Genomic DNA, 13,129 nt, shown 5'->3' with positions numbered 1-13,129 from the left:
GGGGGGTGGATACTTTATAACTCTGACAATTTTCTTTTTATTGGAAAAGATTCATGTGCAGGGGCGTCGGGACGATTTTTTCATGGGTGGGCTCACTAAAAATATGTTCAAAAGTTTAAGATAGGCATTAGGTTTACTTTATTATTAGGCTTATTTATTTTTTGGGTGGGCTCACGCCTACCCAGCCCACACGGCTCCGATGCCCCGGGTCCTATGGATAAATTGTTTCCATTTTCGAGGACTATGAATAGCCGAACATAGAATTTTCAAATCTTGAAAAAAATTAAGTTTAAAAATGTTGATAATGCTATAGCTTCTTAAATTTCTATTTAAAATAGCTGTCTATCGAACGTGTCCTTTTCTTTTAGGGCTTAAGAATGTGTGGCAAAGCTCAATCCAATATGATAATTATTTCTAAAGTTATCTTGCCTACAGACTACAGACACAGACAGAATACGGGTAGACTACAGACAGACTAAAGACAAATCGCAGACAGGATACCTTCGTAAAAATCGTTTTTTTTTCCTGGCGCAGGAGGCCTCAAAACGTGGAGATTTTATAAAAATCGATGAAGTAAAATTTTACATAAAACCATTACCTTCTCCTTAATTTCAGAAAATACTAACATTTCGCGATTTTTTTAAATCAAATTTAATTAAATATAATTTGGTTAACCAACTGGAACATACATGTAAAAATATTATTTCTGACGTTCATTAACTATATCATTTATCCACTTAGTATGAATTTGACATAAAACTACTAGTTTGCATTTTTTGTGACATTTTCCGAGCACAATAAGTTAAAATTAAAAGTTATTGAGGGAAAATTATTCTTTGTACATTTCATAATAAGTGGCTAAACTTTAATTAAACTTTATTAAATTTTTTCGTTTTTTTCTTGACCGACCGATTTGAACGTAAAAAGTAGGAAATTTCTTTTTCCGGATAACGAAAAATTGTGGGGATCAATTACCAAAAATAAAACTGGAATAGCTATGCAAGTTTTTTTATCTATCCTAAAAAATGGTCCAAATGTTGGACATGTGGTTTTGGAATAGAGCCATTAATTTCTTTTTGGACTAAAAAAATACCCCGACTACATGAATGAACTAATATATAAACCTTTAAGTGCGGGGTTCATGAATAGTATTTCAGGCAGTACAGTTCATTTTAATTTCTTATTAATTTTTTTTCATTTGATCATAGAAAAGTGTTCCTTTACTTACACCTTGAATGTACTACAAATTTATTTATTTTTTAAATACGCACAATTTTTTATTATCAGTCTATCGAATCTTTCGGGGATTGTAAGAAAAATGCAAAAATTAAACTTTTTCAAAAAAACTAGTATTAAAAAAAATCCTGAAATTTAAAATACTTATAACTTCGTGAAAATTATTTGTTTCGAAAAGCGATAAAACACGTGTCGTCTTATTTCCTTTGAAAACCAAATTATTTAAGAGGCGAATGATTCTGCTAACGAACACTATGTGTTAGAAACTTTGAGAAGAACTTCAATTAATTTTTTAAAACTTATATTTTTAAGAATCTTTTGTATTTTTATTGATTGTATTTTAATATAAAAATAACAAAAAGCATGAGAATTAATGATATCCCGATTTTTATCACGTTTTCTCTCAATTATCTAACAAGTCTGGTGTAAAATAGAGACTGTATTTGGAAGACAAGAAAGAAGTCGAAAAATGTTATGGATAGTGCAATCTTATTTTTAACTCCTATTTGAATTTAAAGTAGTCTCGTAAGTGGACAATATGGATTTAAAATGAGGACAGACCAGCTTTGTATCGATTGCTTTTAACTTGGAAATAACCTCTGGAGCAGTTCGTGTGTCGCAAGATCTTATCCAAACCACGATAACCATGGCAGCAACTGACAGGAAACGATTTCACGGTCTAAACCAGTCCAAACTGAAAGAATGTTGACAGCAGTGCATTCGCAATAGGAATAGATAGTAATTTCAACATACTTAATAGATTATTCGTTTATTCTTATTTAATTATTTCTTCATCATAATTTAGAGGTCTTTGATTTTTTAATTTGTGATTTTGCAACCCACACATAAATAACTTAACTCTAAATGATATATCGTAAGAATACTATAAAAGAAATAAATTGAAATTAAATGATAAAACTGATGATACGGTGACAATTTAGCAAGAATAGATCCTAAATTTCCGTTTTATGAGGTAATTGAACCGAGTCCTCTGAGATGACCTTGCGTTTAGAGTGAGAGCAAGAGCCTTCAGGGATTATGAGCTCAGCGTGTGCTCATCGTGTGGTCCATTCTAATACCGGAAGTCATCACGCCACGTGCAAAGCTCTTGTCATTTCCTCCTCTCTGTAAACCCGATTTGTTTATTTCTCGGTTCAGGGTTCTCTCTTGACCTCTAATCCAGCACTGCATTCGTGGGAACTCGTTAATGCCACGTAATTTTTGTGCTCAGCCATACCTATGCCTACTTGGTACTATTTTTAATTGAGTAGAAAAACTGCCGAATGAATTGTCTAGTTACAGTTGGAAATTACAGACAATCCATTTTCTAGACATGAAGGTTCACATATTAGTTCTTTTACGCAGTAAGGGAATATTTGCAGTTTAACCACTAATTAATGGCTGCTTTCCGAAAGGTCATTCATCATCTTGACCATTTTTCAAGGAAGATAAAAAGCGTTCACAATTTCGAAATACATTAGTACTGAATTGAAGCTTCTAAAATTTGATTGGTAAATGGCATTACGCATTAGGTTCGGAGAAAATGCAGGGACATTTTTTGTGGCTTCAAGGACAAGTTTTCTCAACATTTGACGGTGATTTAAAATCCAATTTCAATTTTTAAAAATCTGATTTCTATTTTTGGGTATCATGTTGCTAAATCGATTCAAATAAAGTTGAATTGCAGAACGAAATTGATGCACACTATGTTCCAACTTTGGACGATAATTAAAAATGCAATTTTAATTTCAGAACAAAAACTTGCTCTCGAGATACTGCAGTGCTAAATTGAAGCGATAAAAGTTTCATTCAAAGAAGTCAATCAGTTCGCAATAAATGTATGGGAATTTTTTCGATTAAGTGCTGAAAACTGTTTTGGCTGTCGAAATTATTTTTTTTATACCATTATTTATGTTTTGATTGTGTAATATTTGAAATAAAATACGCCTAAAAAGATATAGAGTCGAGGTTTGAACCCTTCTTGAAGTCTGACCATATATAATGTTTTGAAATTCCTTAACAAAATTAAGCCCTCTGGAAATAACTGCAAGTCCTATACAAACTGTAGAAATCTCTTTATATCCTTTGAAATTCCGTAAAATTGTTTGATATCTTTAAAATTACCAGAAATATCTAAACGCTCTATAGAAATGTGAAATTCCGTAAAATATTTCGAAAATTACGAGATCCCTTGAAATATTTGAAATCCCTTAAAATATTTTGAAGTACAGTCAAATCTTTGAAAACACATTGAAATTCCTGGAAATCCCTTAAAATTGTTTATAATATTCGGAAATACTTTGAAACACCATAAAGTCTTTTAAAATTTGATGAAATCCTCTAAAATACATGGATACACTTAAAGAATATTTTGAAACTGTTTTAATAGTGTAGAAAGTCAGATTGCTCACGTAAAGAAACAGTTTTTATAAAACATAATTTAAACAAAAAAATATGCAAGCCAGTCCAATGTTTCCCCCCAGTATACTGTTGTATTCTCTTGAAATTTCTTATAATCCTTTAAAATCCCGTGAAATCGTCGAAAAATTCTAAATCTCTTAAAAGTTCCTAAAATCTTTAGACCTGGCTTCAAATTCTTTCAAACCCTCAAAATACCTTTAAAATCCCCAGACACCCTTTACATTTCGTGTCTTTTGAAATACTTCGAAATTCCGTGAATTACAAATTTTTTTTTTAAATGTTTTTTTTAAATGTTTGAAATCGTTTTTAGTTTCTTAAATTCCATGTAAACCCGTGAAATACCTTAAGACCTTAAAAATACTGGCAATATTTGAAATCTTTTGAAATGCTTTGAAATCTCTGCTACAATGTATATCAGAATTTATTTGATTGAGAAAAAAATAGCTCCATTTTCGGAAAATTGATGAATGTGTCTTCTGGAACACTCATACTCAAATCCGTTGGGTTCGAAAATTTTTTTCCGTTTCATCATTGCAAGCAAATATGTCGCAACGTATTTTATTATAAAAATGTATATGTGCCATGAAATATATCGAGCCAAATTTGCATAATTGTTTTGCGTGTTACATGTGGGTAACTAGTAACTAACTACACTTTTCATTTTGCATCTAATCATTGGTATTACAGAGAAACTGTCGAATCATATCGTATGCGCGGTTTGCGTACACGATGAAAACTTCTTCAACAACAGTTGCTGTTAACTCGGCTATTAACATTAACAAGTTTTGTCTAGTGATTGCGTATTATTTAAAGAATTTAACAAGCATTGTGTTGCAATAGGGCTATTATTATTTGCAATTTTATGATACAGTGGTGATCCATCTTTCTCTACCAAATGTGTTTCAAAATATTATTTTAAATTATGGATACTTTGAAAATCAATTTTTTTCAATTTCAGCACTAATGTTTTACTTCTTCATTAGCTATTTGTTACACAAGTGCGCAAAATTGGCGATTGCTGACGAGTGTGAAACTTGTTGCATGAGCGGGAACTGAAGGCAAAAGCTGCAAACGCACGAGTAGCAATATTGCCTTTGCGCACGTGTATGACACTATTTTTATAAAAATTTTCCGAAAAATTCTTTTGCAATTTTTTTCACTTTTTCACCGAATTTTCAATGCCGTATGTCCATTTTCATATTTCGCAAATAACTTTTTTGAATGAATTTTTAAGAGTCTTTTTATTTTACCCTTGTGCAAATTTACTTATCTCTAAAATGCGCTTGCGCGTCTATTTCTTCGATTCGCAAAATTTAGTATTTTAAGCTGATGTCCCGCCGGTGAAATTAATTTCTTCACGCAAGTTACCCCTTGGTCGACAGGTTAGACTTGCCGACATACACAATTACGGGGAAATATATTTTTTAGGGCGTATGTAGTGAAAAATTCGTTGTCGTGATTTTTCCTCAAATGTGGAAGTTATTTGTACATTTTTTCATTTAAATAAATATCAGGGGATTTTTAGATCCATCTGAAAATTTTATATCCCTTCCTCACATTACTCCCCTCCCCACCGAGTCAGTCACGTCTACCTCGAAAGGGAAATGGCTTAATGGTGTAATAATAATAATATTACTGTATTGTCGATCGAAGATTATTAAATTAGGCGAAAAAATTATAATATCTCAAATCTGACGTTAGAGTGTCTAAAGACTCAGGGTAATCTAAACTTATATTTGAACCATTACAATGTTTTTCGTTTGATCTAATACTCGTTCATCGGCGATGCAGTGATTTAAACCAAAGAATAATGAATGCGAAGAAACTGATTTAACCAGCGGGGCGTGACGTCACCTAAAAATACTCAATAGATGTGTTTCAAAGTGCGCATGCGTTAATATTGTTCTCGCATATTCCTAGTGGATCATAGCACTTTGCACACCATTTAAAGGCATGGAAGTCCTTCCTTTCAAGGTGGATGTTTCAAAATTATGCTACTGACTTTAAATTCGGTAGATTTCTACTTCTCTTTCGACTTTGGATACAACTTTTCAATTTGAGTTTCGAATTCTTTCGAAAATTGGCTTTTATCCAATAAAGTTTTTATACTTTAATTTTTTGCGTGTTAATTTGTTGGAAACGGTAGTTTTTACGGAGTGATTTGTCTCGTATTGAAAGAGGAAATCTGTTGATCTTCAAAATAGAATATGAACTGTATTGCTAATATTTTCTTCTTTATCATTTTTTTCGTGCGTCTGGGACAATGAACCACCAGACATGCATAACTTCCGACAACGCTTCATGTGAGACAAGTGTCAACGACTGCGTGAATCCTAAAAAATACATGTATTTTCACAGTAACTTGAAAAAATGACTGATCATGAACTTTGTTTACTCTCTTCTGGGAAAATATATTTTTTCATAGCCTATTCAAGATATTTATGTGCTTGTTTTGGAAACGCGTTTAGTTCCTGGAAACTGCTGAGAAAAGAATAATTTAAAATACTTGTATTGTAGCAATTTAAAAATTATTTATTATTATTATACCATTAAGCGATAACTCGGGTGAAGCGTAATTCACTTGGTTGTAGCCTTGTTATACAGCTTGGAATCAAGGAATTCATATAGAAAAGTGAGAAAGGGAAGCAAAGGAGGAGGTATAAAGGGAGAGGTATAAATTTAACATTAATGTAGAATTCCTATCTTGCTTATTTAAGTAACATATTTGTTCCGCGACAACGCTCCGACAAAGTTCGCTGATAAATCTCTAGCAAGCACCCTATTCAAAGAGCTTAAAAAAGCTATTGAACCTGATTTTTAAAGAGGCATTAATATTATAATTGGTTGGTGTTTAAAAATTGTTAAAATTGACTGGTTTCCTATTTGAAATCGCAGTGCAGATTTTCATTTTATTTTTATGTTTGAAAAGAATGTTCTTTGTGGGGGAATTGATAGGTTTATTTGATGAATGAAGCTTTACTTTATCTCCTTTTTGTGAAGATATTTTAGACCCTTGATATAAAAAGCACGCTCAACCTGAGCTTTAACGCCTTCTTTATCTTCACAAACCAAAATCTTGGAGTTAAACAATCTGCGATAAAAGTGCTATGGGTGCATTTACCCGCCATCGGTAACTTAAACTTGTTCCAACGAGGAACAAGCGTCACTTTGTATATGCACCCTCGCATTTGTTCGCTCGAGTGAAATGCCTTGATATACAGTCCTATAAATATACGCTTTACAACTTGAAAAATTTAATGAAAGTTGAAGGTTTAGAGCATTATAGTAGAAAACTAATCCTGATCTCTTTCAGTTTTCCCCTTCTAGGAAGAATGAAAAATTAAATTTGAATTTTTCTCTTTTTGACTTTTGATTCCAAATTTTATATATCCAGAGTGACCGTCGGTCAGTGAAAACTTTCAAATCAAGAAAAATTCAGGGAAGTGTCTTGGCTAAGCAAAATGGTAAGATTTAAAAAAAAACTTACAAAATTTAAGGAATTTCTATAAGAAACACTTTAAACAATGTCAAGAATAATAAATTTCAAATTGAACAATTTTACTTCAAAATGATTTTATTCCATTTATAAAAGATTCTAATATGTATTCATAATGTAACAGCTCAGGGAATTAACGCGATTATGAATATTAATATAAAAATTTCTAATCATTAATAACATGAATAAATTTAATTTCAGAGCGGCCGTATGTCAGGAAAAACCTGGTAAATAGATAAAAGTCAGGGAATTTTATTGGTTTGGGAAAGTTAGCGAAAAGTCAAGTATTTAAAACAAAAATCTTTCAAAAGTGAATGAATTGCTATAAAAGGCACTTTATATAAAAATTATGGATAATATCAGGCAAAAATGAGGAAATCTGGAAATGAATGCAGCTGCTCTGATATAATTTTCTTGTTAGTTATTTATTTTCGTTTTATTTATTTTTTCAGTCCCTTCTATTTTGGTAGAAAATTAATTTGTAGTTGGAAATTCAACTGATATCTTTCTTGGTAAAAAATTAATGTTCTTTGTTAAAAATGTATCATTTTGGGTTTAAAACTCATCTTTTTTTATAGAAATTTCATCGAAAATTCAACTTTTAGGCGAAAAATTGAATTATTTTCTTAAAAATTAAGCTCTTAGCTTAAAAATATAACTATTGTCTTAAAAAAATATATTTGTTTCTGTTAAAATACAAACTGTCACATTTTCATTGAAAAATAATCGTTTTATTAAAAAATAATTTTTTTTGGCTTAAACACTAACTTGGAAATTGAACTATTTAGCTGAAAATGCATACGCTTTTGACGAAAATTTAATCTTGTTTGAATAAAAATTTGGTGAAAAATTAATTTATGTAGTTTAAAAATTTGACATCTTTGTTAAAAATTCTACCATTCTTTTGAATATTTGAATATTGAACTATTTTGTTAAGAAGTCATTTTGTTGTCGAAAATTGAAGTTTTGTTGAAAATTCGTCGTTTTGGGTCTAAAATTCATATTTTATGGTAAAAAATTCATCTACTTTGGTTGAATTAAATTAATAAATTTGAGAATTTTATAAGATTAAAATGCTGGCCTGTTAATACTAATGGTCAACGCAAATAAAAAATTGACCAGGGAACATTCATAGAATTTTAAGAATTAATCATTAATTTTTGTGATCACCCTTAATTTCTTTCTATCATATGTTAGGATGTCTTACATAATGCCTTCTTTCAATTTTCTAAAAAGCTCAAGTGAGCATTCCTTTTTTTACCCCACTATTATGTTTGTTATGGCTTTGTTGGGTCTAAAGAATTTGGTTTTTATTTTTAGGTACAGCATGAATGAGGTCTGGAGAAAAAACGATGAGGTGAGCTTTTATGAATGGAGTTCTTCTTTGTTTAAATATAAATTTAATTTCTTTCAAATAATATTTTCCCTCGTAATACGATTGACATTTAGCACGGGGATTTTATATTTATAGTATAAATATCATTATTAGTATTATTATAAGTATTTACAAGTTTTTTCAAACCTGAACCCAACGCCTTGGCGAGGAAAAAGTACAATTTTTGGACTTGAAAGTTCCAGAGGTTGTATTTCGAAAACAAATTAAAAGATTTTGTTTCTAAAGGAAAGTCTGTTTCCTATATATTTTTTTAATAGATTATAATCAAAAATTAAAAATTAGTTTGAATAATTGTCATACCATTCCCTATGAGATATTTAATTTCGATGTCAAAAAATATGTATATAGGATTAATCAATTTACACATCCCTAATTACCATATAATCTTTTTTTGCATATCCATTAGAACCTGGATTTTCATAAAACTGGATTTATGCGTTCCTAGAATTGCTTTCTTCTGCAATTTGGCGATAAGCGAACCCGTGAGACCAAGAGAGAGGCGGTGCTCAGTTAAGCGTGACAAAGAGCCCGTGGGCCGCACTCTCAGCGCGTTAGTTGAATTTGGTTGCGTCATGCGTCAACATTCAACGGAAATGATACATTTGGCCCTGCCTGCTTGCGTTAGGAGCTCCTAAATTTGTGTTGAGGGCCACTGTGGACCGTGTCTTAACCGGTGTACAAATCTAGGTTCCAGCGTACATAAAAATCTTGTAATTATATTGTACGAATTTTACTGTTTTCTATTGATAAATTACAATGTGGATTCCGTTGACGTGTTCATAATATTTACTCATTATTTAAGGAAAAGCTGTTTATTTATTATTGTGATCAGCAAATGATGGAAATCTGAATTAGTATTCAGAACAGGTTGCACTTCTCATTGTCAGCATTGTTTCACTCTCTGCGGTTACATTAGGATCCAGTCTAGTCGACTTGGATGTCTACCAACGCACTCTGTTTACAGAGAGAGAGAGAGAGAGAGAGAGAGAGATGCAGATGCACTTTCAAAATTATGTACAAAGTACATCGTCGTTCGTGGGTAGATATGGTATGTCGAGTCTGCCCATGTGCCAGTCAAGTACGAGTTAGAAAGTGTAACTAGTGCAAGTCTCTTTGAGTGATCTCATGCTGAGTTAAAAGCTCTGCTCTGTGACATATTTGCAAAAGAACAAAAATTAAATACGTGCGATTAATTATTCGGATCTTTGGTATACACTAGATTGCAGGATTGCATGAAATTGCAAAATGTTGCAAAATATTGCATGAGATAGTAAAAGATTCCATTTATTATAGGAAATTCATTTAAGAAAATAATTCTGCATACAAAAATTATAGGAAATCAATATTAGAATAAATAATACAACAATATTGAAGGAAGTAAGATAAATTGTAGAGAATCTAAAAAGAAACGATTTATTTGAGACCATTCATAATCCCACATGAAAGTACAAACAAATTACTCAAATAAACTTTACACGGTAAAAAAACGGTAAATTCCCTTCATATCTTTAAATTCTTTTAAATTAAAATTCATATACAAACTTTTTGGAATTTCTTAAAATCCCTTGAAACCTTTGAAAATATATTTAAGTCCATTAAAGTCTTTGAAATATATTAAAATATGTTAAAATTCATTACAATTATTTTAATTTCCGAAAATCTTTAAAATAATTGGAGGTCCTATTAGGCAGTCTGATAAGTACCTGAAAATTCTAAGAGATGGCATTAGTATTCACTAATGTGAACCATTTTCGTCGAGATTGATCCTTCAAATGACGCCTGTAAAAAACTTCATCCATTTATGTTTACGCAATTACAAGTTACAGCACTGAGAAGCGACTAACCTCCGAGTTTTTTTTAATATGGAAAAATCTGAGTTTCGAGTTTTGATCAAACACTACTATCTTCGCAAGAAAACGATATCCGAGACCAAGGCCAAGCTGGATAAGTATTACCCGGACTCTGCACCGTCGATTGGAACGATTCATAAGTGGTTTACCGAGTTTCGTTGTGGCCGTACGAGCGCAGTTGATGCTGAACGATTTGGGCGCACAACAGAGGTCACTACACCAGAAAATGTCGAAAAAATCCATGATATGATGTTGAATGATCCCAAAGTCAAATTGAGAGAGGTAGCTAATGCGGTAGGCATATCATTGGAACGTGTGAGCAATGTCGTGCATTCAGTTTTGGGCATGAAGAAGCTCTGCGCGCGATGGGTGCCAAGTTTGCTCACAGTGGACCAAAAACGAATTCACGTGACAACTTCCCAGCAGAATTTGGAATTATTTTCGCTTAAGCCGACCGAGTTTTTGCGCCAATTCATAACCATGGATGAAACCTGGATCCACTACTACACTCCTAAGTCAACGCAACAGGCAAAACAGTGGGTTCCACCGGGCCCAAGTACTCCGAAGCGTCAAAAAACGCAACAATGGCTCGGAAAGGTTATGGCCTCCGTATTTTGGGATGCACATGGCATAATATTTGTGGACTATCTTGAAAAAGGTAAAACCATAACCGGAGCATACTATTCATCATTATTGGACCGATTGAAAATCGAAATCGCCGAAAAACTACCGCATTTGAAGAAGAAAAAACCGCTTTATCATCACGACAATGCGCCTGTTCATTCATGCTTAGTTGCACAAGCAAAATTGCATGAAATCGGCTTCGAATTGGTTCCTCAGCCACCGTAGTCACCAGACCTGGCCCCCAGCGACTATTACTTGTTCCCTAACCTGAAGAGATGGCTCACCGGTAAGCGTTTTTACCATCAAATGAGGAGCTCATAGCTGAAACTGAGGCGTATTTTGGAGACCTTCCGATCGAGTTCTTTTCGGACGGTATCAAAAAGTTAGAAAATCGTTGGACTCGCTGTATCGACCTAAAAGGAGAGTATGTTGAAAAATAAAACCGACTTTGGCCAAAAAAACGTCTTCGTGTTTCATTTTTCAGGGACTTATCAGACTGCCTAGTATAAATCGTTATCTTCTCCGCTGGGTTTCCTCTAACGTTGGATCATAAGAATAGCCTCCTAGAGTCTTTGTGGCGTTCCCGAGCTTCTTTTACTTACACTCTCCACTTTTTGTTTACAATTTTCTGTGGTTCACCTGGTAGCTACATGTCTTACCTTTCTAAATATATTCGGTTTCTTGGTTTAAGAACATTTTTTCGAGAGTTATAATGCGGTTTTTTTCTCGAAACAAAACCCATTTAATATATTTGATTTTATTATGAAGATGAAGATGGCCCATAAATAAAGAGTTGTGGTTTTTGACCCCTCCCTCGCTCATTCTTTTAGTTTCACAAAAAAATTGAAGACATTTTTTTTAAATCCCTACTCTCTGAAGTTTATAATGAAAAAAACATGGGGAAAACATACATTTGTGTACATTCTGTCCAAAACGTGCAAATGTTTTATAATGTAAAGACAATACTTTCACGATCTCATTAAAACTCTTTAAGGAATACAAATCCAGCATTCATTTTTATTTAAACCCCCTGAGCCAAATTCATGGAGCCCCAAATATAAACCCTAATTATTTTTTTTGTCATAGATTCTTATCAATGAATGAGTTACAAGATTTGAGGTATTTGCTTCATTAATTTTTAACTTTTAAACAATTTTTGCTCTTTCAACAATTTGATTTCCAAAGAACATCATGAATTAAGGGCATTTTATTAATGTTATGGTCTTTTTAATTAACTTGAACAGTGTATTATTTTAGTTCAGTTGTTTTTGTTCTTGTTCAAATCATTTATTTCTGTTTAAATACAACTATTTAATGGAAAAAACGTTCATGCTAGTTTTTTAAACAAATTTAAAGGTTTAGTGCCAATATGACTTTTGCTTAGTTACTTCTTATTATTAAAAAAATGTATGATCTCATAACAATGCCAATTATTCTAATTAATTAAAATAATATTATTCATGAATAGTGAAACTTCCTGAAATAATGGAAAGAAAAAACATTTTTCTAGCTTTTTCCTGTTAAAAGTTGCATTGCATCAATTATAAATTGTTTAAATAAACAATAGACAACTAAAAAAAGATTTCTATCTTCAAATTCATACATTTAGCCAAAGCGTTCAGAAAATACAATTTATTTGCGATATTAGAAGGTAATAAATTCAAACAAATAAACTTAAACAAATAAACTCAAACAAATATAGATTGTTTAAGGAGTAGCTTTAAAGTAACTTGGAAAGTGTAAGATTTACGCAGAACTTTATAAAATTGTTGAAAAACTAGCAAGAAAGTACGATTTTCTACTTTTCATCGCTAAAAATTTGGATTCAAACAAATATAAATTATTTTAACAATTAAACTAATAATATACACTCTCCAAGCTCAATAAATATACCGCATTTAATTCATAGAATATCTTTAATTCTCGATATTCTTGGGAAATATATTTGTGAAAGTGAACAAAAAATAATCAAACAATTAAGAATTAATTTAAAAATTCGTAAAATCTGGTGATTTATTCATTTACGAGTATCTATGTAAAAAAATGAGAAAAACATGAGAAAACAGTAAGAATTAAGCTTTTGCTTTACCATGAAAGGGGTTGAGG

The 13,129-nt window shown here is 31.8% G+C and overlaps 2 protein-coding genes across 2 annotated transcripts in view; one reads left to right on the top strand and one right to left on the bottom strand.

Moving 5' to 3' along the window:
• LOC117183086 (solute carrier organic anion transporter family member 74D) overlaps nt 1-13,129 on the top strand; it is a 196,659-nt gene that overhangs the window by 9,917 nt on the left and 173,613 nt on the right. The window contains exon 2 of the mRNA XM_033376242.1: nt 8,474-8,510. The gene's annotated coding sequence lies outside the window, so the exon portion shown is untranslated. The remainder of the gene's footprint in view (nt 1-8,473; nt 8,511-13,129) is intronic.
• LOC117183090 (chromatin accessibility complex 16kD protein-like) overlaps nt 1-13,129 on the bottom strand; it is a 70,148-nt gene that overhangs the window by 55,372 nt on the left and 1,647 nt on the right. The window lies entirely within an intron of this gene.

Source organism: Belonocnema kinseyi, chromosome 2 (genome assembly GCF_010883055.1).
Source record: "Belonocnema kinseyi isolate 2016_QV_RU_SX_M_011 chromosome 2, B_treatae_v1, whole genome shotgun sequence".
NCBI classification, from domain to species: domain Eukaryota; kingdom Metazoa; phylum Arthropoda; class Insecta; order Hymenoptera; family Cynipidae; genus Belonocnema; species Belonocnema kinseyi.
Note: the sequence above shows the minus strand (reverse complement) of the source record. Positions and strands in the feature narration are given on the sequence as shown.